Source organism: Camelina sativa, chromosome 17 (genome assembly GCF_030686135.1).
Source record: "Camelina sativa cultivar CO46 ecotype springtype chromosome 17, ASM3068613v1".
In the NCBI taxonomy this organism is placed as follows: domain Eukaryota; kingdom Viridiplantae; phylum Streptophyta; class Magnoliopsida; order Brassicales; family Brassicaceae; genus Camelina; species Camelina sativa.
In genome coordinates this window covers 15,033,335-15,057,483 of record NC_141896.1, presented here as the reverse complement: position 1 = coordinate 15,057,483, position 24,149 = coordinate 15,033,335, and the positions used below count along the sequence as shown (strand labels likewise).

Sequence of the window (24,149 nt, the reverse complement as noted above, 5' to 3'; positions counted from 1 at the left end):
CGTGTTTAATTATGATTTAATTTGGAAAAGAAAAAAAAAATCCAATTAATTAACATTTCACATTTGTTAAAAGCTGATAGAACAAATTTTAAGAGAACTCCAACTCTTTACAAGATCATTTTAATTAGTCTTGAATAACAATGAATCTCCAAATCAATTAGGGGGTGTATTCAAACCATGATTTTAGAGAATTTGATGGAATTTAGAAAATTTAGAATTTTGATAGATTTTAGGGAAGTTCATATGATTTTCTGTAAAATTCTTTCAAATCCCACATAAAACCATGAGATTTGGATTTCTGTATTTTTAACTAAACAAATCCTCCAAAATCCTCCAGAATCCTAAAAATTATTAAAATCCTAATCCACAAAACTGTTTTGAATAACAGTGGATTTTAAAGTAGATTTTTAAATCATCAGTTCAATAACAAATGATTTTAATAGATTTTAAAGTAGATTTTTAAATTATCAGTTCAATAACAGTGGATTTTAATAGACTTTTTGAAATCCATGATTGAATAACATAGAATTTGTAAATTTCACACAAATCACTTAAAATGTCAAGTTGAATACACCCCCCTTAAACTTTACTAGCAAATGTGCAGTCAACGTTTTAAGTCAACAAGTCAACATTGAAAGTAACCTTTATTACGGATTCAGCTCTGCAACTTTTGCAACAAGTTAACGAAGATCTGGTCAAGGTTAATTGATACTATTGTGATCGTATATTACATTGATTGTAATTAGATATTATAAGATTCCATTGTATTCTATAAAAACCATGTAAAGTACCATTGAATAATATACATAAAATTCTTTCTATTGTCTACGATTCTTTAACCTTAGATCATCTTCACCGTACATCTTTTCTCGGTTTAACGATCTTTTGTTACCTAAAATCATAACCCACTCACTTTGCCACTTCACCAGCTTTAAAGTTTGAAGGTACCACAACCACAAACAAATCGAAACAAAACAAAACAAAAAAAAAAGCCAATTCGTATTTGTAAAGCACTAAACAAACTTTTATATTTATCTTGTAACACATGGCAAAACGCCACGTCGCATTACTCAGGATGTTGCTCGAATTACTACCAGAAGCAAGATACTCAACAAACTGGACTCAAAAATAGGTTTAATATTGTGTTTTGGGGCCCAACAATGAGAGTACCCCTAAGAGTACTCTCCAGTAAAGATGGTCTAAGGGCTACAAACGTATTCCAATCTTCAAACTACCAAAAGTATGTATCCAACGTGTTTGTCCTTCTGTTAAGTTGATTTCTGTAACATATATGAGAAGTCTCAAGCTAATATAATTCCATCCTAAGTTTGTTAGAAAAATTCAACTAATGTGAATATCACTTAATTTTGAGTGGCACTTATACATTTCTCCACACCTGAATATACAAAGACTCAGAACTGTGGGAGGTCAAAATGGATAACCCCAATCCTACCGGATCCGAACCTACGTTTAACTTGCCCAATTATTTTACAAGGCAAAAACGGATGGTAAGACGGACTTGTTGTCCATGCGGTGTGGATCTATTGATCATGATATTGAATTGTTCGACTAAACAGATTGAGTTCGCTTTAGATTCATATGTCTGTATTTACTTGGATCAAGTGATCGTTTACGGATTGAAAGTTGTAGCGGTTAGGTTAGTGACTTGCGTAAACACTAAATGCTTTGACAAACAAATGTAACAATAATCACTTTTTTTTCTTCTTCTTTTTAATACAAAAACAACACTTTCATATGCCACAAACTGACTTTTTTTTTAGGTACAAACTTCACTTGCTTGAATCTGCCTTTCAATGAAATGGATAAAAACAAAGGCAGAGACAATTCAATCGCTAAATCCACCCCATAAACTTGCTAAAAAACTGCACAATGACGGGGTAAATAGAAACTGGACTTGTCTCTATATACACAAGTGAAGCTATAATCAAATAAAAGAATCATAATAGATTTTTTTTTTTTTTGGTCATCATGTAGAGGATGGGCGATTTAGACCGGGTATAATCAAATATCATCTGTCCCCAAACTATAAATCATATACTTCTTGTCCTCAAGAGTCTCCTTGGTCGCACCACTGGTCAGGGACGCATAAGAAATGCGTCTTCATGAATTTCCTGAACCTCGTCTTGTAATCAATCGGGCTGATCACTGTCGGCTGCACATTCTTTGGCACCACCAAAGACGATTTCACCCACGTCTCTAGTTGCTTGTCCCATGTGTATTGTCTTAGATAATCGATGATTCCACACACTAGCTCATGATTCTCATCATCAACTCCAACTAGCAACGAGTAGTCCATAACGTTTATGCTCTGCGATTTGTTTACACAATAGAAACTGACTAAATGAACATATTTTTCATAGTATACCAATAGAGAAAGAGAGATGAAACAAAAAAAACTCACCGTTAGGAAGCTGGTGTCGTTATAAACCGCTCTTTGGAGATTTTGTTTTGATGTTTTGCTAACGTAAAGCGGGGATTTGTTCATGTCGTTGACAAAGTTCTGATCCAATAGAACATCATCTGCGCCATGAGCAGAAGTGGTTGTAAACCGAGCATGCAGAGCGCCTTTGAGATCGTACTGACGAGTTATTTTCCTGCCAAAACTAAGATTCTCCATGACCATCAGGGTCGTGTCGTATCTCTTTCCCTCCACCCTTTGGCTGCCTTACGGTTACCTGAAAATAGCGATCAAAGATCCTTCAAACTAAGTCCTATTCATTTTATAAGGAATCAAGGAAAATTATAGTGGTCTAATGATCAAAAACTGATTGTAGAGTCATTACCTGATGGATCCCAAGAACTTTGGCAAGACAAGTTTGGTTGCCTAGATCATAAGAGTCCTTCATGTATTTAAAATACTCCGGAGCAAATGTCACAAATGATTCGTACTCTGTCTTCTTGATCTCTTTTACGATGAACCTATCATCCAAAGTCTTAGCAAACACAGATTTGCTCTTACCACCCTTGGCATCCCATGGCTTACAGCGACTTAGTGAAGCTATATAATCAAGCTCTGATGAGCAACAGCGTCTTCTGAGGTCACGGAAATCATCTGCATACAGGGACACGATAGAGTATTTGGGTTTGCCAATTGATTTGAGTGACCCAAAAGTAACAAGGACCTCCGGAGGGGGTAGTGTTTCCAACCGATGTGTACTCTCACTCCCGAAACGGGAAGCCTCACGGTCAGCAGTTTGCTTAGAATCTTGATCTTTATCTAAGAACCCTTCAAGAGACCCATGTATACACCTTGACAGAGGCAATTTGTTCTCATCAATGTTCAGGTGGGCAAGCGCACAAGCGATTAGGCTGGAGAGTTCGTCTTCATAGTCTGACACAATAAAATCATCATCCCTCAAAGAGATGCGCAAACGTGAACCTTCCTCAGTGATTATCTGGTTCACCGTCTGAAGGTTTTCTTGGGTGAAATTGTTTACATACTCAAATTTCAACAAGTATTCCTTCTCAACATCGACAATGCGCTTCGAGCGTAGCTCTTCAAATGGAAGCCAAAACCATTCATCCCAACCTACTATGTGTGGCCCATTAGAGGCAGAAGCAACCTCGCCATCCAGTGAATCTCCAGTAATTGGAACTGATTTATCTTCTTCCTGTTCATTGGTTGAATGGATACTAACAGCCAAATGGGTGTCAAAATGATTGTTGTTGGGAGATGTTTTCTCGGGCATGGAGCTGCTCAAAGTTTGCAATTCACTGTCTTCAGGCACATACGATTCTTCCACTTGACTACTGTCCCCAACAGACGCACCAACGACTGGTATTTCCTTATCTTCAACAATTGGAGTGTCCATGACTTCATTGCTACCAGAATCAGATGATTTGTCATCATTTTCATATCTGGCCATTCCAGCCTCTGAAACAGTCTTCACACCTTGTTCACTTATCTTCTTCTCATCATTTGAAGGTAGCAAACGATTAGACAAAACCAGCGACTGCAACCGGTAGTTCCAGATGAGAGCTTGAAGCAGAAGCTCCCACCTCATGCGGTTTAAGCGGAGCAGTCTGTGCGAAACATCATCTATGGTTTTCGCCTTGTCAAACGAGTTCCTGATGTTTTCCTTTTTGTAGACAATAAGGATGTGTCCAAAAAAGGATGAATAGATATAAGTAAGCTTGTCTCTAGAACTTAACATAGATAGTTGTAATACCATATGCAATTGTTACAAAGCTAGCTAACCTCAAATACGCGACGCTCGTGATCCAGCAACTCCTCAATGTTAGAAAGGAGTTTATGTGCACACTGGTAGCTGGGATCTGAATTTTTGAATTGCGATCTTAGTCTCTTTAGAAAACCACCAGCGTCCTCGAACAAGGAGATCCCTTTAGTAAATACCTGAAGAAGGAAATCGAAATAATCAGCACAAAACTGATCATCTTGTGTATTAATTTTGCATACTTCTCAAGCAAGACATGCTATTTGGCAGAAAATGTAAATTGATAAGAAAGCTAATGATGCCAAATTAAATCAGCGATATTTGTTTCTACGACCACGTATGACGAATATAGCTACAACACTAATAACGCAGAGTAGAAACTTACTCCTTGAAATTCTTTCTCAAGCCAACCCGCTTTTATCAAAACGCTAGATACCAGCTTCATGGGTGGCAGAGACACTGTGTAGGATGTGACTTGGGAGTAACTGAGAATAGCAACCATGGAGCCTAATCTGCAGTGTATACAAGTTTCAAAATATATAATTAAAGATACAAATCTGCAGTGTTACATCTCCGAAGCCCATATTATAGAGTAACTAAAATGATACTTAACTACTTGGTTAGAACATGTGAAGTAAAATAGATCAAAAACCACACCCAAAGAAGTGAAGGAAGTCCCTGTCGAAAGAGTGTCCACAGCTAGACGATCTGTTCAGAAAAGTTTGCTGAGAAAAACTGAGCTCCAAAAACTTTCCAAATGACAAGCTACGAGCAGCAGTCGATATCAGCACTCTTTTTGTGGATCTCCGAGACACATTCTTTGTTTTACACTTTCCACAACGGCTCCACATCCAGATTTTTCCTTTTGCCTCACCAGATAGACATTTTGTTAAAGGAATTCGCTTGACTTCGACTGTTAGTTGCTTATTGTTATGAGCATAATAGTAAAGATGTGCTTCCGGTATTCCCTCGCACGTTTGGCATAGGTTTTTCTGCATCATGAACAGTTCCATAAACAAATTTTGAGCTACGAACACAAATGAACCTTGGCAAAAGAACAAAACAGCATTTTATTTTAAACTGACAAGAGCAACGGAGTCGAACCTGATTAAACATATCGCGCAGGAATCTTTCCAAGGGAACATCGAAGTGCTTGTAAAACTTAATGTGTGAAAAATGCCTTTGGTCACACATTATCCCCCTGAGGGAATTCCTCTTAGACACTAGAACCAATATACTCTGAGACTCCAAGGTGCTCTCAATATCATTCTCTGTTTGTGATCTGTCTCCATCATCTGAACTCATATTTACTGGGATCTCAGGATCAAGTGACACAGACTGTTTAGTCTCATCCTTTTCTTCAGTATCTTCCACAGATTCCCTTATCGTATCAAGATTGCTGATATTTGATACATTTGTATCCACAGAAACTGGAACTGACTCCTGATTTTGAACAAAGCCTAAATATTTACTTAATTTGGCAGACAAAGTTGAGAAACCAGTGAAAATAACTGGATTATATGGCTCGTGAGAGAAGACATGATCTCCATTTGGTTCCCTGTTCTCATCTTTCTCACCATCTGCATCCCCATTTATCAGAATAGATCGTTCATCGAATCCAATATCAACTGTTTCAAAGGCAGATTCACCAGGAGAAGGGGATAGTGGAAACTTTTCTATTTGCATAACACATGATGCAGCTTCCTTTGTAAAGATGGTTGAGAACATTGTATACCGATCAGCCAGGAAAGAAGCCTCCAGCATTAGATGATATGCCAGGATAAATGAATATTGTACTACTTCTTTGACCTTTTTCAACCTATCGCTGTGGCATCCTTTAAGTAAAATCTGCCACATATCAAAATTTCAAAATCAGATAATCATAGGTAGACTACAAGAAACTCCTAGGTCAATGTGACAAATTCAAATTTTTGAAAGAATTAGTCATACTACACAATCAATCAGGAACTCACCGTGCAGCCAAGTCGGGTAGGGCAACCCTCTAAAAACATCAGCGTCTTAGTTGGCTTCTTCTCGGCTTCACCCACAGCATTATGCTCCTCGACAATCTTCTCAATGCGGAAGGACTCACAGTGCTTTAGCTTCTGACCAGACAGAGAGTGAACTGAAAAAATTGGTGAACCAATACATCGAGAAATTCTCTGTAGACGGTGGAGCTTCATGTCAAACACCAGAGTGACCCCTTTATCAAGAATCGACTTTTGGATATCACGTGAAACAGACTTTTCCACTAGCATGACATCAGGCTTGGTAGCATCTATGATATCAACAACAGGCTTCACGTACTTCACTTGATAACCTTCGTCCTGTTGGCGTAAAAGAGTATAATCAGAAACTACCAAATGAAAGCTTTCAAACTGGTGAATGCCAAGTTACGTTGCTTCCCCTACCTGATTCACTGATTGGAGAGAAGAAAATCCACTTATTGGATGTCCCAGTACTCCTTCGACTAACATTATACTAGGATACTCATACTTAGTTGCCATGTGTTTGAGAGCAGCATGCTTTTTGAAAACCAAGCCTTTGAAAACTTGACTGCAAAAATAAATCTATTATTAGGAGAGTACCAGTAGATGGAAAATGAATAAAAAAAAAAACATAAGCAATTTTTATGAACATCAAAAAATGCAAAGTCTAAGGAAACAACGGGTAATTGTAATACCTGTCATTGAAAGAACCAGTTGCGATGCATTTCACTTTGATGTACTCAGTTGGAAACTGCTTTGCCATCAATAGCTGGCTTCAGTAGTGAAGCAGCCTCCCAACACAACCTAGCAACAATCTCGAGCCAGTATTCACCTTCTTCCATAGAGAACCCAGCCGACTTAATAAGTTGACTCACAATGAACTGAAACTTTGAATGTGCCTCCTCAAGCATTACTCTCTGGGTTTCTTCATAAAACCATTTCTTCTCACTAGCTTCATCTTTAGAATCCCCTAACAAACTTGCTTTACTCCATTCAGAACATCACAGCAATCATCATCATCGTCAGCAAAAACTCCGTCTTCTTCATCTTCAGGATTTTCCGGTTCAGGAGGCTCCCAAACCGGAACATCACTATCATCTTCGCGATCCGACAAGAATTGCACATTCTCAACACCGTCTTCTTTCGCCTTCTCATCCAAAATGTTAAGAATATCACTCGGCATGCTCTTGGACTTACGCTCTAAACGCTCCACTCTGTGCTCCTTGGTACACTCCACATCTTCTTGACTACTATGACTTGAACACTCATCTTCATTACCCCTAACAAAAGATAAACAGAACAATCTTAATCAACATACTGTTTAAACAAACATTATCCAAAATCGAATATAAAAAAAGTCATGTTTGTTTGGTCATTCATACCTATCATCAGAGTGTCCATCAACCGAACACTCACCTGATAATAACAATACCCAAACCAAATGATTAAGAAACAACATTTACGGGTTTTGAGTCACATACAGAACATATGAAATACCTGAGAGAGAGCGTTCACTACTACTGGACAAAGAATTAGAAGGCGTCATCAATGGAGTCTCAACAACAACACTTTGTCCGGTTAACAAACCAGTCTCTTGCGTCTCGCTACGAGATTCAGTAACACCACCACGGTCCACTGGACCAAGAACGCCAGAAGTAGCCACCTAACTCGAAACCAAAGGAAAACGCGTAAACGAAACAAATCAATCATCTTCATCAATAAAATCAACCACCAAATCACAAATCTTCGAAAAAAGGAAAACATAATATCGACCGACGGAGATATGATATGATGATATATCCCGAGTTTGCCATAAAAACAAAGAGACGCACAGATTTCGGGGAAAGATCTAAAGATTTTCGGGAAAATTTCATAAATCAATTCAGATTTTTCAAATCTCTCTGTACACAACTCTACTGAAGAAGAAGAACACGAAAGGAAAAATAATAAAAAAACAATTCATAAATCAACAATTTAGGAGTCGACGCGGCGAACAGTGAAATCGATTTTCAAATTTGAGTTCGCCGGAGAAATTAAACAAGACGAAGAAAGGAAAAAAAGCAGAGAGAGAGAGAGAGAGATGAGAATGACTCACCGCGGAAAGCAAAGGAAGAAGAGATTTGAGAGTTTTAAGAGGTTGGAGAAACCTAAAACATTTACAGATTCTTCTTTAGTTTTGTGGCTTCACAGTGAAACAAGAAGAGAGAAATTGAAGTTTTTATGTGTTTGAGAGGAAAATGAGAAACGGAGTCGACGGTGATGAGAAAGAAGAGAGACCAAGTTTTTGAAGAAGAAGAAGAAGAAGAAGGAGGAGGACAAGGAAGAAAGAAGAGAATAATATTCATTTTATTATATTTTAAAACATGTGGGCTCCACTTTCCTCCTTTCTCCTACCATTCTTCTTTTCCTATAAAATAAAAAACTTTATTTCAATTAAAATAAAATAAACTTGTGACATTTTTTTTTTTGGGTCTTGACCGTTAAATCTGTTTACAGACATCTAAAAAGACACACACACAAAAAATGAATAAAGTGAAATTATAATAAAAGATTATGATTATTTATGAATAAATTTCTAATATGGCTATTTTTACTAGTTAATAAAAAAATGAGATGAGTTTTGAACAAAAAAAAAAAATGAGATGAGTAGTCACATTTTTTTAGGTCTATCTATATGAATAGGTACTTCGTTTGTCTCTCTCTTTCTCTCTAGTCTGTTTTCTATGCTTTTTGACTAAATAAATTTCCTAAATTCAATGGATTTACATAGTGCATGTACATATGATCAATGAAGTATGTGGCTGAATGTGTAAAATTACAGGGTAATACATATATTTTTAAGAAGTAAGTAGATTAGGATTTTTGTTTTTCTAGTGCATCTTTCATTTGTATCAATAAATTTTTAAAAAAAAATTGGATGATACAAATTACAAATAAATTAATAATGTAAGGCGTTACGTTTTGTAGATTTGTTCGTATTACCTAAAAACAAAAATTACAGAGCAAAAATTTAAATTACAGAACTAAATTACTAAATACCAAAACAAAATTAGCCGTTGGTCAAAACTCATGGCGTGATTTTTATGAATGATAAGACGTTACAAATGTACAGTCAAACTTACATGATTTTATAATTTCAAGGCAAAATATTTTATTAATTTATAAAATTATTAATTTACCTAACTTTTTACTTTTTAAACAAATATTTAGATTTTTTTTAGAAGTATTAAAAATCATGTAATAAACCCCAAAATTATTAGAAATAAACTCTAACAACAAATAATGCAAATTTAAGACAAAATACAAAACAAGAGTATAGTCATATTCACTAAATTTTCTTAACTATATAATATATGTATATATTTTGATAAATTTATACAGTTATTACTTTAATTTATAGTATTTATGGACCATGTATTTACATAATTTTTTAAAAAATATTATCGTATAGAATTATGTTAAATTTTACTTTGACACAACTCATAACCGAAATAATTTATTAATTTATCACATATTAATTTATAGATAACTTAAAGTGTTAATTAACATATATATATATATATATATATATATATTGTTAAATTATCATAGTTGATGAAATTTTTGTTAAACATCCTTAAAGATGAAATATACAATGAAGAATTATAAATAATAAGAAATTAAATAATTGTTGTCAGTCGCCATATGTGATTTTTATAAATAGTAATTTTTTTTACAGGTGTATAAACTGATGTGTATAAATATAGTTGTGATGTATTATCATAATTAATGGATATGTTCTACTACTTATTGCCAAATGTTGGTAAATTCAAAGGCTAAATACCAAAAAAAATTAGATGGATGTCCCTTATTATACATGATTTTATAAAATTGTAAAAGTGTTAAAAATATATAATGAGTAAATATAAATAAGTTTTCATATGTTCTTAATTACTACTTATTGCCAAAAGTTTGTAAATTCAAAGGCTAAATACCAAAAAAAAAACTTAGATGTATAAGTATGTTTAACTACCTTGTTAGCATCCTATAGGAACATATGCTATAGTAAGTATTTAATATACAATGATAAATACTAACGAGTATATTAGATGAGTATCCAATATCATGATTTTATAAGTGGTATATATATATATATATATATATATTTCATATGCTTTTGACCAAATAAATAATCATAATGACTGTCCAAACTTCAATGGATACATAATATGCATGTACTATTTATCAAAGTAGATGGGTGAATGTGAAAATGAATAGGCTATAATTTTCTGAACTACTAAAAAGTTAAGCATTTTTGGAAGATATACATAGTTAAAAGTTAGAGTAAGGTATTAGAATATAAGAAGGAAAAGAGAGAGAGAGGCCGGTAAGGCCAAACTATGGAAGAAGAAGAGAAGCGGCCGGTGAGGCCATGAGAGGAATGAGAGCGGCCAGTAAGGCCGCAAACACAATAAGAGAGACTGGTAAGGCCGTGTGGGCCGTATGGAGAATGAAAGAAGGCTGTGAGTGCAATGTGAGAGTAGCAAAAGCCTTATAAGAAAGAGGCCCATAAGGAAAGGAAGAAGGAAATATCTCATAAGGAAAGGAAGAAAGATCTAGAAGAAAGAAATATCTCACAAGGAAAGAAAGGAAGGAAGAATCACGTGTGAGATATGTTGGAGATGAAAGGTCACTTCTATATTCTAATATAAGGCATTACATTTTCACATTTTCTAAATACAAAAATTACAGTAAAGAAATTCAAAAATCAACACAAATATATATATATATAATTACAGATAGTTTTTAAACCAACATCTATATTACCTTTATATGTATATATATATATATATATAGATTACTTTGTTGAAAATTTAATCATACATCAAAATTCTATTTAATGATGATAATTTTCTATATTTGTAACGTCTTTATTCTTTGTTAAAATCAAGGATTATACCTGAAAAATATCTTTTTTGTTTGGGATTTAATATTGTATTTGGAATCATTTTATTCTAGCTTTTTTTCTTTAACCAATGCAAAATAGGTAGTAAAAATATTTATCTAATTACATTCACTTATATATCTGTAACGCGTTTTAAGCTATAAACATGTTTTGTAATAAATAATCGCCATGCTAATCTACTAGCCAGAAATGCTATAACAAATAATAGTAGTTTTTACTTTCTTTTTTTTTTTGAATAAATAGTAGGTTTTACTTTCATTATTATGTTCCTCATTTTCTTAGAAGTGCTCTTCATTACATTATGCTTAAATGAAAACAGTCGTTAAAAAAAAACATGTTTTGTACAAGTTGTTACTTTGTATTATTTTGTTTGCATTCCCTGAGAGATTACTGTAAAAGAATGTGTAAAATCCAAAATCCTAAATATCAAGGAAAAAAGTATAAGGTCTACATAAAATCTTAGATATCAAGAAATTAAATTATTTTTTTCTATAGCATGCGTAAGTTTCATAATTAGGAAAGATGTTTCAAACATAAAAATTTTGTAGAGAAGAAATATTTTTGTTGTATTATCATTATTGATGGATTATGTTTTATTATCTTGTTGGTTAAAGTCCAATATATGTTTATTCCATTATAAACATCTTACAAAGAAAGATTAACGTTGTAAGAAAGAGATTACAAATACAATGCTAAACATAAAAAAAAAAAAAAAAAGATTGTATATTTATTTAACATCATGCATAACTTTTATAAATATTAAAACATTACGAAGATCTAAATTAACATCTTTAAACATAATTTCTCTATGATTAGTAAATTTTATCAGACATAAAATTTAATTTTGCTAAAAATTAAAATTATTAAATGTAGTTGTGAAACAAAGTTAAAGACTACAAATAGTTATTATTATTTTTGTAGTTTAATTGAAGTTTCTGTTAATTTTTGTAATTTAATTATTTTTATAAATTGGTAATTATCTTGTCATTATTAATATAAATATAACATCTATTGATATTAATTTTTCTTCTCAAAATTCACTCTTTCACAAAAATTCAAAAACCATGTAAATTATTTTTAACGTCAAAAATGAATTATATTGATGAATTAATGTAATCGGCATACAATTGGCTTGAAAGCCAAAGAGATAGTAAAAAATACCCCGAATTGAAAGTGTTTGTACTACAGTCAAATATTGTTAGTAAAAAACACCTCGGTTGAAAGTGTTTGTACTACCGTCAAACCATGGATTTCTCTATTTTGGTATGCGTTTTCCCACCAAATTTTTTTTGAATGATAGATTCAATTTCTGATAGAACTCCTATCGGTAACTTCAAACAAGACGTTGAATAGACAGGCATTGCTAGTGCTATAAATTTGGTTAGAATCTCTTTACCAGTTGAGGATAAATAAGGAAGTTGTTCTTTGTTTGACCTTGTCTATATATAATGAAACATTTCACAGTTTTTTTTACCAAACTGTTCTAGGGGGCCTAGATACTTACCACCTCCACCATGGTTTGGAATTTCAAGTATAGTTTTGAGCCTACTATGTAATTGTCTTGGCACCCTTGATCTGAATGTTATCAGTGATTTGTTGGTGTTGATCTTTTGTCCTGAGTAGTATACATAAACTTCGAAAGGCCATTTTCTTTCTTTACAATTTTGAGTGATGGTGGGGAACTCCATTTCTTATTTTATTGTAACAACTGTCCCGTGGACCCCACTAGCCTCACTGCTAGCCGCCCCAACGGACCCCAAGCTGGCCCTGCAGGGCATCGATCCTAACCCCTCACTGGGCAATTGGAACTATTCATCCAAATCCACAGTAGGTTATTGGTGCACCAGGCGTTCCTCGAACCCTAGTCCCCACCCTTTAACAACCTTCCCACAGGACAAGCTGTCACCAATGATCTGCAGGTCAATTGGTGGCAACTTGTCCTGTGGGAAGGTTGTTAAAGGGTAGGGGACCAGGGTTCAAGGAACGCCTGGTACACAATAACTTACTATGGATTTGGATGAATAGTTCCATTTGCCCAGTGAGGGGTTAGGATCGATGCCCTGCAGGGCCAGCTTCGGGCCTATGGGGGCAAAGCTAGCGGTGGGCTAGTGGGGTCAACGGGACGGGTTGTTACATTTTAACACCTCAAATGTCTCCATCTTTGACTCGTTTTGATGATGTGACTTATTATATCCGTACAAAGTATAAATAAATACGGTGATAATGGGTCTCCTTGACATATACCTCTTTCAGGGACAACCATACCATGGGGTGAACCATTAAGGGTGTGAACGGTTGCAGCGATTGGGGCAGACAAATCCATCTGCGGAGTAGACCACTTTTTATTTACCATTCATTAAACTTTTCCGCAGTAATGCGGTCCAGAAAAACAGAGATAAAACCGCAACGAACCAACTACGGACCGCTTTTGCATACAAATAGAGTTGGACCGCAGTGGTTTGTTGTCCACACTAAAAATAGAACGGATTAATCCGCAGACGTATTTGTCCATCCCGACTGTTGTAACCATTCAGACCCTAATTAGAACTGAATAGCTAACAGATCAAACTGAAGACATAATCCACTCTATCTATTTTTTTGAGAAACCAAGTATACATTGTAACCTCTGAGATATTCATTTGACCATATCATATGCTTTGGTAACATCTGTTTTGATGGCCACATCATTCTTTGATATATGCTTTCCTGATTTTAAAAAATGCACTACTTCATAGGCGATCATAACATTATATGTTATTAATCTTCCTGGTATAAAGGCAGCTTTTGTATCTGAAACAATAGCATTTAAATGGTTTTTTAACCTATTGACCATGCATTTTAGAAATGATTTTGTATAAGACATTGCAAAGTGTAATAGGCCTATAATTTGATAAGGTTGTTGGTTCAGTAGTCTCTGGCATCATGCAGATGTTGGTGTGGTTTATACCAGATTTCATGTAGGAAGTGGCAAAGAAATATTTTACTTCTCTTATTATATATGGACTAATGATATCCCTATAATGTTCATAGAATCTAGCTATGAGGCCAGCAGGCCCTAGTGCTCTATCGTCGCCAATATAAGATACCACCTCATATATCTCTGCATCTGTAAATTCCTTAGTCAATCCAACATTTATCTTGTGTGTTAGTCTAGAGGGAAGTCGCCAAAGTCAACCGGCAACACAGGTGTCCTACTGGAAGTGTAAACGCTTTTGAAGTACGTTTGAGCATGATCACCTATGTTTAGTGCTGGCCAGCAAAAAATGGGACCCAATACACAACAGTTTTTAAAATAGATTTTATAGGTAAATTTAAAAGTTGAGACAAAATCTTAAATGTTCATAAAATAGAAGCCTATTTTTGCAATAATAAACAGACAAAGATTAAAAATTGAGACAAATCTTAAACTTTTTGAAAAATGGGGCCTATTATTTGCAATGAAAATATTTAATTAGGCCTAACTTTTTTACTAAAAATTTCAAAAAAAAAAATGGAGGCCCAATACTTTTGTATCTTGGGAATGTGGGGCTGGACGAGACTGCCTATCTTTTGGTCTCCAATGTGGAGATTGTTGTCTAAATCTTGTATAATAGATATGCAATTCATAGCATATCTAGTTTTCGTGCTAGCATGAAAAAAACCTGAGTTACGATCACCCAAGTGTAACCACCGGTTTCTGCTTTTATTATGCCAGTAATATTTTTCATCTCGATAAGCCTTGCTAAGTTCTTCTTGAAGTCTTGATATGTGGCGTCGATGATTTTTGTGGATGCTTTTCATATCTCTATTTATTTCCTTTTGATAGTAGTTTCTTCATTTTGCAGAATTCATCTTTGCAGCATGTTTCGCTTTTGTCATCACTCGTCTACAATATTGATTTGGTCACAAATGAAGTAATCGCTATTTTGTTTACCGTAGTTTTAACCACTATCGAATATTTGAGCGAAATTATCAATCTCAGTGAGTCGTTTATCAAAACGGAAAGACTTTGTGATAGGTTGTTGTGGAGGACTGATGGTTGTAAGGATTCGTTTATGATCATAACCATTGAACTCCCAAAATTCAGCTTCTGTAGTAGGGAAAAGAGAGGCCCACTCAGAGTTAACCATAACTCTATCGAAACAGCATTTGATAGTGTAATTACGTCGTTTTCCTACCCAAGAAAACATATCTCCTTTTGACTTGAGGTCAACTAAATCACATACAAAAATCATGTGATTAAATTTTCTAAATGTTCATTCTTCTCTTGGAGGTCCTCCAACTTTCTCTGAGTTACAAGTGATCTCAATGAAATCACCTTATTTCATTCAAGGGCCACTTCTAGTTGTTCTCAAGTTTTCTAAGTAATTCCAAAAAAATGTCTTTGTCTTGAATTTGGATACCATAAACACCAGAAAAATAAAAAGCATTATTATTAAAGTTGATATGAACATCAATCATATGTTAATCCTAATATAATTTAATTGTAACCATGTAAACTAATATTAAAAATATTTTGTGTGTGTGTATAGATATATATATCATATTTAGAGATTAATCAACTTTTTTAGTTTAATTATGGATTTTCTTGATTTTTGATACACTTATCTAAAATAATTTTTAATAGGTGTCAAACAAGTACCGTTCGTCTTAGAGCATCTCCAATGGTCTTCTATTTTTGTCTCTATACTCTATTATAGAGTAATTTTTGCTCCAATCCATCTCTATTTTTATCTCTATCATAGAGATTCTATTTTTTATCTCTATAAATAGAGAAACTCTATTTTTCCTCTATAAATAGAGTTGAACTATTTTATTTGCAAAGTAGTCCTCTTAATTTTAACTTCTTTTATTTATGACCAAAATAAATAAGTATTTTTAAGAAATAATAATATAAATTTAAGTACAAATATTTATTACAAAATATTAAGACTACCATTTGCAAAAGATAATTTTATGAAAATCATATATATAAAAGTAGAGTTTCAGTCTCTCCTTATTGGTCCACTTGGCAATGCAATTTTAACAAAAAAAAAATTATATTAAAACACAAATTTAAAACATTTAATTTTCACATTTAACTCACATAATATAAAACTGAAATCTTTTATAGCTTCTCCCTATAAATTATGCATTAACTTTATTTCTCCACTAAGTTGTATTAATCAATTGTATTAAAACAAAACAATAAATTAGAATTGTAACTCTCATTTTTCTAAATGTAATTTTTCATCATTTCTCTTCCTATAAATACTCATTATCTTATTCTCTTAGTCTATCACTCTTTCATTCTCTCATCTTCTTCCACTACTCTCAAATCTTTTTTTTGTTTTGTTTTGTTTTGTTTTGTATTTTTTTTGTTATTGTTGTTGTATGGGTTATAAAAAATCAAATCAAATATCATTGTAAAAGCTTAGTTTTAGAGTTTGTATGATATGTATATCTTATATATTTATTTTAATCTTTTAAATATTTATCTCCATTTTCTATTTTATATTAACATCTTATAAGTCATTATTTTTATACTTCCTTACAATATTCACCACATAATAAGATCATAAAGTTGAAATGATCCATATATAATTATCTATTATGTCTCTGGTATCTCACATATTCATGTATCATTTTAAATAATTTATAAAGATCAATATAATATTTAAAAATCAATATAATTATCCATTTATCCATTTATAAAGACTATTTTGTTTTGTGATCCAATTGTTAAATCTGCAGAGATCAATATAATATATATATATATATATATATATATATATTTTTATGATTTGAGGTTTTTGAAAACAAAAATAACATAATTAAACAATTGGTTTTTTGTGTCTTTAATCAAAATAAAAAATGATCCAAAAAACAAAACATATTCAACTGGAACTTAAATATAAAAATAAAATATAATTTTAAAATATCATTTCACTAAATTCTCTAAAGATGAAACCATTAGTATGAAATCTAGCACTATAAATTAAATTGATGAGTGAAAACCAAAAATATAAGTTATCCTTGGGATTTTAAAATTATTGAGATTGAAGAATTCATATAATTTTATAAGAACAAAAAGAATTATATTAAAACACAAATTTAAAACAATTAATTTTTACATTTAACTCACTTAATATAAAACTGAAATCTTTATAGCTTCTCCCTATAAATTATGCATTAACTTTATTTCTCCACTAAGTTGTATTAATCAATTGTATTAAAACAAAACAATAAATTAGAATTGTAACTCTCATTTTTCTAAATGTAATTTTCATCATTTCTCTTCCTATAAATACTCATTATCTTATTCTCTTAGTCTATCACTCTTTCATTCTCTCATCTTCTTCCACTACTCTCAAATCTCTTTTTTGTTTTGTATTTTTTTTGTTATTGTTGTTGTATGGATTATAAAAAATCAAATCAAATATCATTGTAAAAGCTTAGTTTTAGAGTTTGTATGATATGTATATCTTATATATTTATTTTAATCTTTTAAAATGTTTATCTCCATTTTCTATTTTATATTAACATCTTATAAGTCATTATTTTCATACTTCCTTACAATATTCACCACACAATAAGATCGTGAAGTTGAAATGATCCATATGTAATTATCTATTATGTCTCTGGTTATCTCACATATTCATGTATCATTTTAAATAATTTATAAAGATCAATATAATATTTAAAGATCGATATAATTATTCATTTATCCATTTATAAAGACTATTTTGTTTTGTGATCCAATTGTTAAATCTGCAGAGATCAATATAATATATCTATATATATTTTTTATGATTTGAGGTTTTTGAAAACAAAAAGAACATAATTAAACAATTGGTTTTTTTGTGTCTTTAATCAAAATAAAAAATGATCCAAAAAACAAAACATATTCAACTGGAACTTAAATATAAAAATAAAATATAATTTTAAAAATATCATTTCACTAAATTCTCTAAAGATGAAACCATTAGTATGAAATCTAGCACTATAAATTAAATTGATGAGTGAAAACCAAAAAAATATAAGTTATCCTTGGGATTTTAAAAATTATTGAGATTGAAGAAAATCATATAATTTTATAAGAAAACTAATTTAGTTTGTCACTTAAAAAGTAATATTTTTTATTTTGAAATATTATGTGTAAGTGTTGAGTTTATATCAACAAACAACCAAATCATGTGAATTTTGATTCAGCCACTTGGTATTCCTTTTATTTTAGGTTATAAAAAATTAAAATATTTATTTATAATTAAAGATATGTAACTCCATTTAACTCAAATGTAACTCCTATCCAATAATTATACATTAATTCATTCCTCCTACTAACTTATTATCTTTCAAGAGAAAATTAATATATTTCTCATGTAAAATTATTGTTTATAATATATTTCTCATTTCAAAGTTGAAAGCAATATATCATATATATAAAAGTAAGGTTTTGGTCTCTCCTTATTGGTTGATTTTCATTTAATGTTTTCTAATTTTTTTTATTTTTTTATTTGCTTTCTAATTGCTTTAAACAATATTTAAGATCCAATAAACACAATACATTTAACTTACACATTAAAATAAAATTATAACTGAAAATAAAATAAATTATGCATTAATCATATTCTACCACTCAATTCTATTCAAACACAATAAATTACTATTGTAACTCCATAGTTCTAAATGTAACTTCCATCATTTCTTATCATATAAATAAGCATTCTCTCAATCTATCATTCTCTCATATTGTCATTCTTTTACTATCTCATTTTCACATTCTCTCATTCTCTTTAACAATACCTCAAATCATTTTTCATTTTTTTTTGGTTATTTTTGATTTCTTATTTTTGTTGTATGGGTTGTAAAAAAAAAATGAAATATCATTGTAAATTGTTAATGCTAAATTTTAATTTTAGAGACTACATGATATATATTTTACATTGTTCTTATTTTAAAAGATTTATCTCCTTTATCTAATTTGGATTATTATCTTATAAGTAATCATTCTCTCTTCCTCTCCCACCAATATCAAATGTTGTTATATCTCATATGTGTTGTAAGAGTTTGATTCTATATTTTAATTTAGAAAGTATTATATATATATAGATATTATATTGTTCTATTTTTTAAAGATTCATCTCCATTATCTAATTTGGATTACCATCTTATAGTAAACATTCTCCTATCCAATAATTGTACATTAATTCATTCCTCCTATTGTAATATTGTATTTAAATATTACATAATTTTTAGTTAGCTAAATTTATAGTCACATATATACAATATATATACATAAGAATTTATATTACTTATTAACACCATAATTCGACCCATTATTTGCTTAACTCAATATTGGTTTCAAAGCCAACTAAAGAAAAACAGAAACGATCTTATTGATATTAGACCAAAACATGGGCATACAAACATAATCACTTACACGGAAGATATTTTAAAAAAATAACTTATTATTGCAACATCAACGTATGAAGGGTTTACATAAGCAGTTAATTAGAAAATATATAATACAATAAATGTATTGGAAACAATATTATACAATGATAAGATTGGATCCTCAAAAGTAAGAAACAACATCTTCATAATTCATAAAAAGTAAACGCCACAATTATACACATCTGAACGAAATGGTATAAACATATAGTGTATAAATAAAAGTGATGGCAAACCCCGTATATGCCTAATTAAAACGAAATAATACAAAAGAGAAAATGAAAAAGACCAAAAAAAACAAGAAGTGCCAACTACACCACAACCCACGCGTTGCGTGGGGAAGCACCTAGTGATACAAAATTTAAAGTAAAATGAGTTAATTTGCAATTTTTGTAAATAAAAGGTGTTAATTGTAAATAAAAATAGTATCTATTTAGAATATTCTTTTATAGAGTAATAAATAGGAAAACTCATTGGAGTAAAACTCATCTCTATTATAGAGATCCTCTATTATAGAGGAAAAAAATAGAGAAAACCATTGGAGATGGTCTTAGTTCTCTCCTAGGCACAAAAACCAAGGTGGCCGCTGCAAGCCTTCAACTGCATCTCCTAACGACCACCCTCCACCGGATTTTCGTCAGTCCTCTTCCGTGAGAAGCCCATGTTCTCTCTCGGGATCTCTCTCCAAGTTTCGGAAGAACCTTTCCCTCTCTAGAGAAAAAATAATTTCATCACCACATAATCCCAGATCTGCAACCGCTCGTTGATGCTATGGTGTTTCTCATTCACCGGTGTCCTTCCACCCTCCTCCTGGCCGCCTAATCAAAGTTGCTCGCCTATCTCGGGTCCGTCCAAGGATCACGAAGGACTGTTTCTCTTTTTCTGTCGGTAGATCTTCGACGCCGGTGACCCTTGTTCCCATCTCCATTTCTCTTGTCAAGATTGTTATGTTGTTAGTGGTGAGTTCTTCTTGTCCAAGGCCACCAGATCCGGTGTTGCTGGTGAATCTTCTGTCTCCTCCTGATCCGCCGAAACCACCAGATCCGACAGATCCTCTCGACGAGTAAACTTCAGCTTGGTTGTTGTCGTCCTCTGGCTTGTGTTATCAATGTGAACAGTTCTATGGAGAGTGGTATTCTCTCCTCCTCCTTCTCTCAACCGCAACTCCTCTGAAGCTTGGCTCGGTCTCTTTGCTTGTGGTTAATAGTGTTTCATTACCAGTTTGTCTTAAGCTTGGATCTATCGGATACTTCTCCGAGTTTACCAGGTACTTCTGTGGCCTGTCCTTGCTTGCTGTTGAGACAAGGTCAGTTTGTCCCCAGGTTAGAACCACGATTGTTGGTTCGTTTTCTGTCCAATTTCGGCGGAATTGTTTCACAGGATACTTCTCCGATGTAACCATACTTTTTGCGTCCAGTCTAAAGCCATTTCTGTTGGTTCAATCTTTGCTCAGATCCCACGAATGTTTTTCACTGGACACTTCTCTGACGTCTTCATGTTCGTGTATGAGGCAGATCTTTTAACGTCACAATGTATGATGACTATCTCTTTACCAATCGATAGTTATGTGTTGATTGCTACTTCTTTCATGGGTGTTCTTGTAATAGTTAGTCTTGACACTTTTCATGGTGCCATATCAAGCTTTTTCAAGTTTGTTTCTGTATGTTTATTGTGGTTCAGTTGATTTATTTTTCCACTTTGATATTTAAGTGTGTCTGAATATGCTCTATCTTGTATGTTTCTAGTTCTAATATAAGTTTGGGTGAATGAAAAAAAAAAAATATGTCAAACAATATATATGAATTTGGTGTCATAACAAAAAAAAATTGTTTATCATAGTGTTCTGACAAATAGAACGTTATTTATACCTCGATTCTACTACTCATGAACGCATATATAGAGTGTGCATTTTGTGTGATGTAGTCTGACAAGACTACATATATATACAAGCTTATAATTGTATACTAATGAATATGATTAATGCATCGAAAACTATTCAATTTGAAAATTATGTAAATAAAATTTTATATATAAAGTTGAGTTTTGAAAATTAGTCATTAACAAGATTTTGATATGTGTCAAGTTTATATTAACCTGAGATTTTGAAATATAAAGGGGTGTTATTGGATTTGCTGCATAAACCTTTAACAAAACTGATACCATCTTAATGCAAAAAAGGAGATATGTTATCGAGTATAAGCTATATTTCATCTCCTGCAATTAAGATATATGTTTTTTTAAATCGTTTAACTATATATATAAAAACAGAAAATAATATCAACAAATTAAACGGATCTGCAAAAAGTGCAAAACTATTCTAGGTTGATGATAAATCTTTAAAGAAAATACACATTATCTATTTAACCAAATTTTCATTTTAAATGTTTCTATCTAAGAAAAAATAATTATTTATCTTATCCTATATCTATATTATAATTTATAATCAATCACGACATGTATATACAACAAATATTCAACAACAAAAATTATTTTATAGAGCAATGATTCAATCGTTACAATCAAATGCAGAATAAATTCAATCATTGGTTTGGTGATTCACTGATATGTGATTTGTGAATATACGTTTTGAGGAGGGGAACGACCATGATCCATTACGAACGTAGCTGGTCCATAGAGATCTCACCACGTAGCTTGACTGACTCGGATGGTTTTGAGAGATCAATGGTTGAAACGGAGAAGAAGAACACGACTACCTATTAGCACAACACGTGGCAGACCGATGATTGCACGTCGTCATTTGTAGCCTTGGCTTATTGGTCCGTGTCATAGACGGAAACTTCAATACTGAATATTTTGTATTTATGTTTCTCGTTTTGTCCAATATTAGAGTGTACACTTTTGGTAAACTACGTATAAAAGATTATTATGTCATCCGTTTGTTAATCCTCGTGTCAATAACTTTCATTCCAAGAAATAAATTAATTAATTAAAACATGAAAAAGTGACTTAAATATATTTTTATTATTTTAAAATATGTTTTTATCTTATATATATTATCAGCTTTTTAACGGAAGAAAAATAATTTTTCTTTTACTAAAAATACATCAAAATGACATTATATTTACATGAAACTATCTTAAAAACGAAAGTTATTGTGAATCAGAGTTAAAGAACAAAGCTTTTCATATTATATTTTAGAAAATATCAACTACAATCACTTAGATTGTTAATTCCATTGCTTAGTATAGGGATTCATAAAATGTATTGTATTGTATTCGCTGACATTGAAAATATATATATTAATTTGAAATAGGATAATCCATTAAATTTGTAAAGATGAATACATCTATATTCTTACACATTCATTTTCGGTTGAACCACATTACAAGTGAATTATGTGTTGCTGATGTGTGACAAGAAGGAAAAGTGTTAACGAGAATTCGGAATTTTTAAGTTTTTGCTACAATCCGAAAATGTTGGAGATTCATGTCTTCAACATAAAAAAATGGAGCCATGTTACCCATAACGCCAATTTTATAATTAAGCTTAATTAACTAATTTAAATAAATATAATTAATTAAAAATAAAAAACACTCACATATCAAATATTAAAAAATCTAAAAAAATCTAAAAAAATATTTTCTCTCTCTAATAAATTATGGACGAAATTACTAATTATTTTTTCAAAAATATATAAACCAATCAGAATTTTAAAAACTAAGATTTTATATCCAAGTATACAATACAATTATTTTTAATAACTAAATTCGAAGATTTTGTTAAGTTTTCAAATTATGATTCTCCTATCACTTTTATTTTATTTTATTTACAAATTGTTTAGAATTTTCATATAATACTTATAATTTAAAATGCATATTTTTTTCTTCATATGTTGTGATTTGAATTTTTTTAAACGAATATATATTTACTCATTGTATGAAAATGTGTGTTTTAATTTCCACATTGGCAGGTTGGTAAAACTAAATTTATATAAATGATAAATTAATAATTTTTATTTGCTCACAATTATAATATTAAAATTACTATTTATATTTCACAAAATAATGATGCAAATACAACAAACAAACAATATAAAAGTGTAATAATACGTCAAAAATAAAATACTATATATTTTAAAATAATTATTATTCAAATAGACTAATAGATTTACATAACAATTAAAAATAAATATTATCTCAAACAAAATAACTTTTTTTAAAATAAAACAATAATTTTATTATTATATTATAATTTTTTTTTTTAAATGTTGACCCGTGCTTAAAGCACGGGATATATCCTAGTTAAATTTGTAAAGATGGATACATCTATATTCTTACACATTCATTTTCGGTTGAACCACATTACAAGTGAATTATGTGTTGCTGATGTGTGACAAGAAGGAAAAGTGTTAACGAGAATTCGGAATTTTTAAGTTTTTGCTACAATCCGAAATGTCGGAGATTCATGTCTTCAACATAAAAAAATGGAGCCATGTTACCCATCACGCCAATTTTATAATTCTTGTCACACTTCAAGACAAAACTATTGTCTTTTCTCGGTCCTTATTATATATATAGTTTCAATCATTTTTGTTCTCGTGGTAGAAAAAACAACTACATAATCTCTATAAGACTATATAACACATGC

At 31.6% G+C, this 24,149-nt stretch overlaps 1 pseudogene across 1 annotated transcript; it reads right to left on the bottom strand.

Moving 5' to 3' along the window:
* Positions 1-1,698: 1,698 nt before the first annotated feature.
* On the bottom strand, positions 1,699-8,415 carry LOC147923770 (putative 1-phosphatidylinositol-3-phosphate 5-kinase FAB1D; annotated as a pseudogene). The gene is made up of 13 exons (XR_015587288.1): positions 8,280-8,415; positions 7,682-7,847; positions 7,567-7,600; positions 6,880-7,464; positions 6,608-6,752; positions 6,170-6,523; positions 5,301-6,044; positions 4,854-5,188; positions 4,582-4,708; positions 4,220-4,375; positions 2,805-4,100; positions 2,423-2,696; positions 1,699-2,329 (listed from the first exon to the last, which is right to left on the bottom strand). The product of XR_015587288.1 is annotated as a putative 1-phosphatidylinositol-3-phosphate 5-kinase FAB1D (transcript).
* Positions 8,416-24,149: the final 15,734 nt, after the last annotated feature.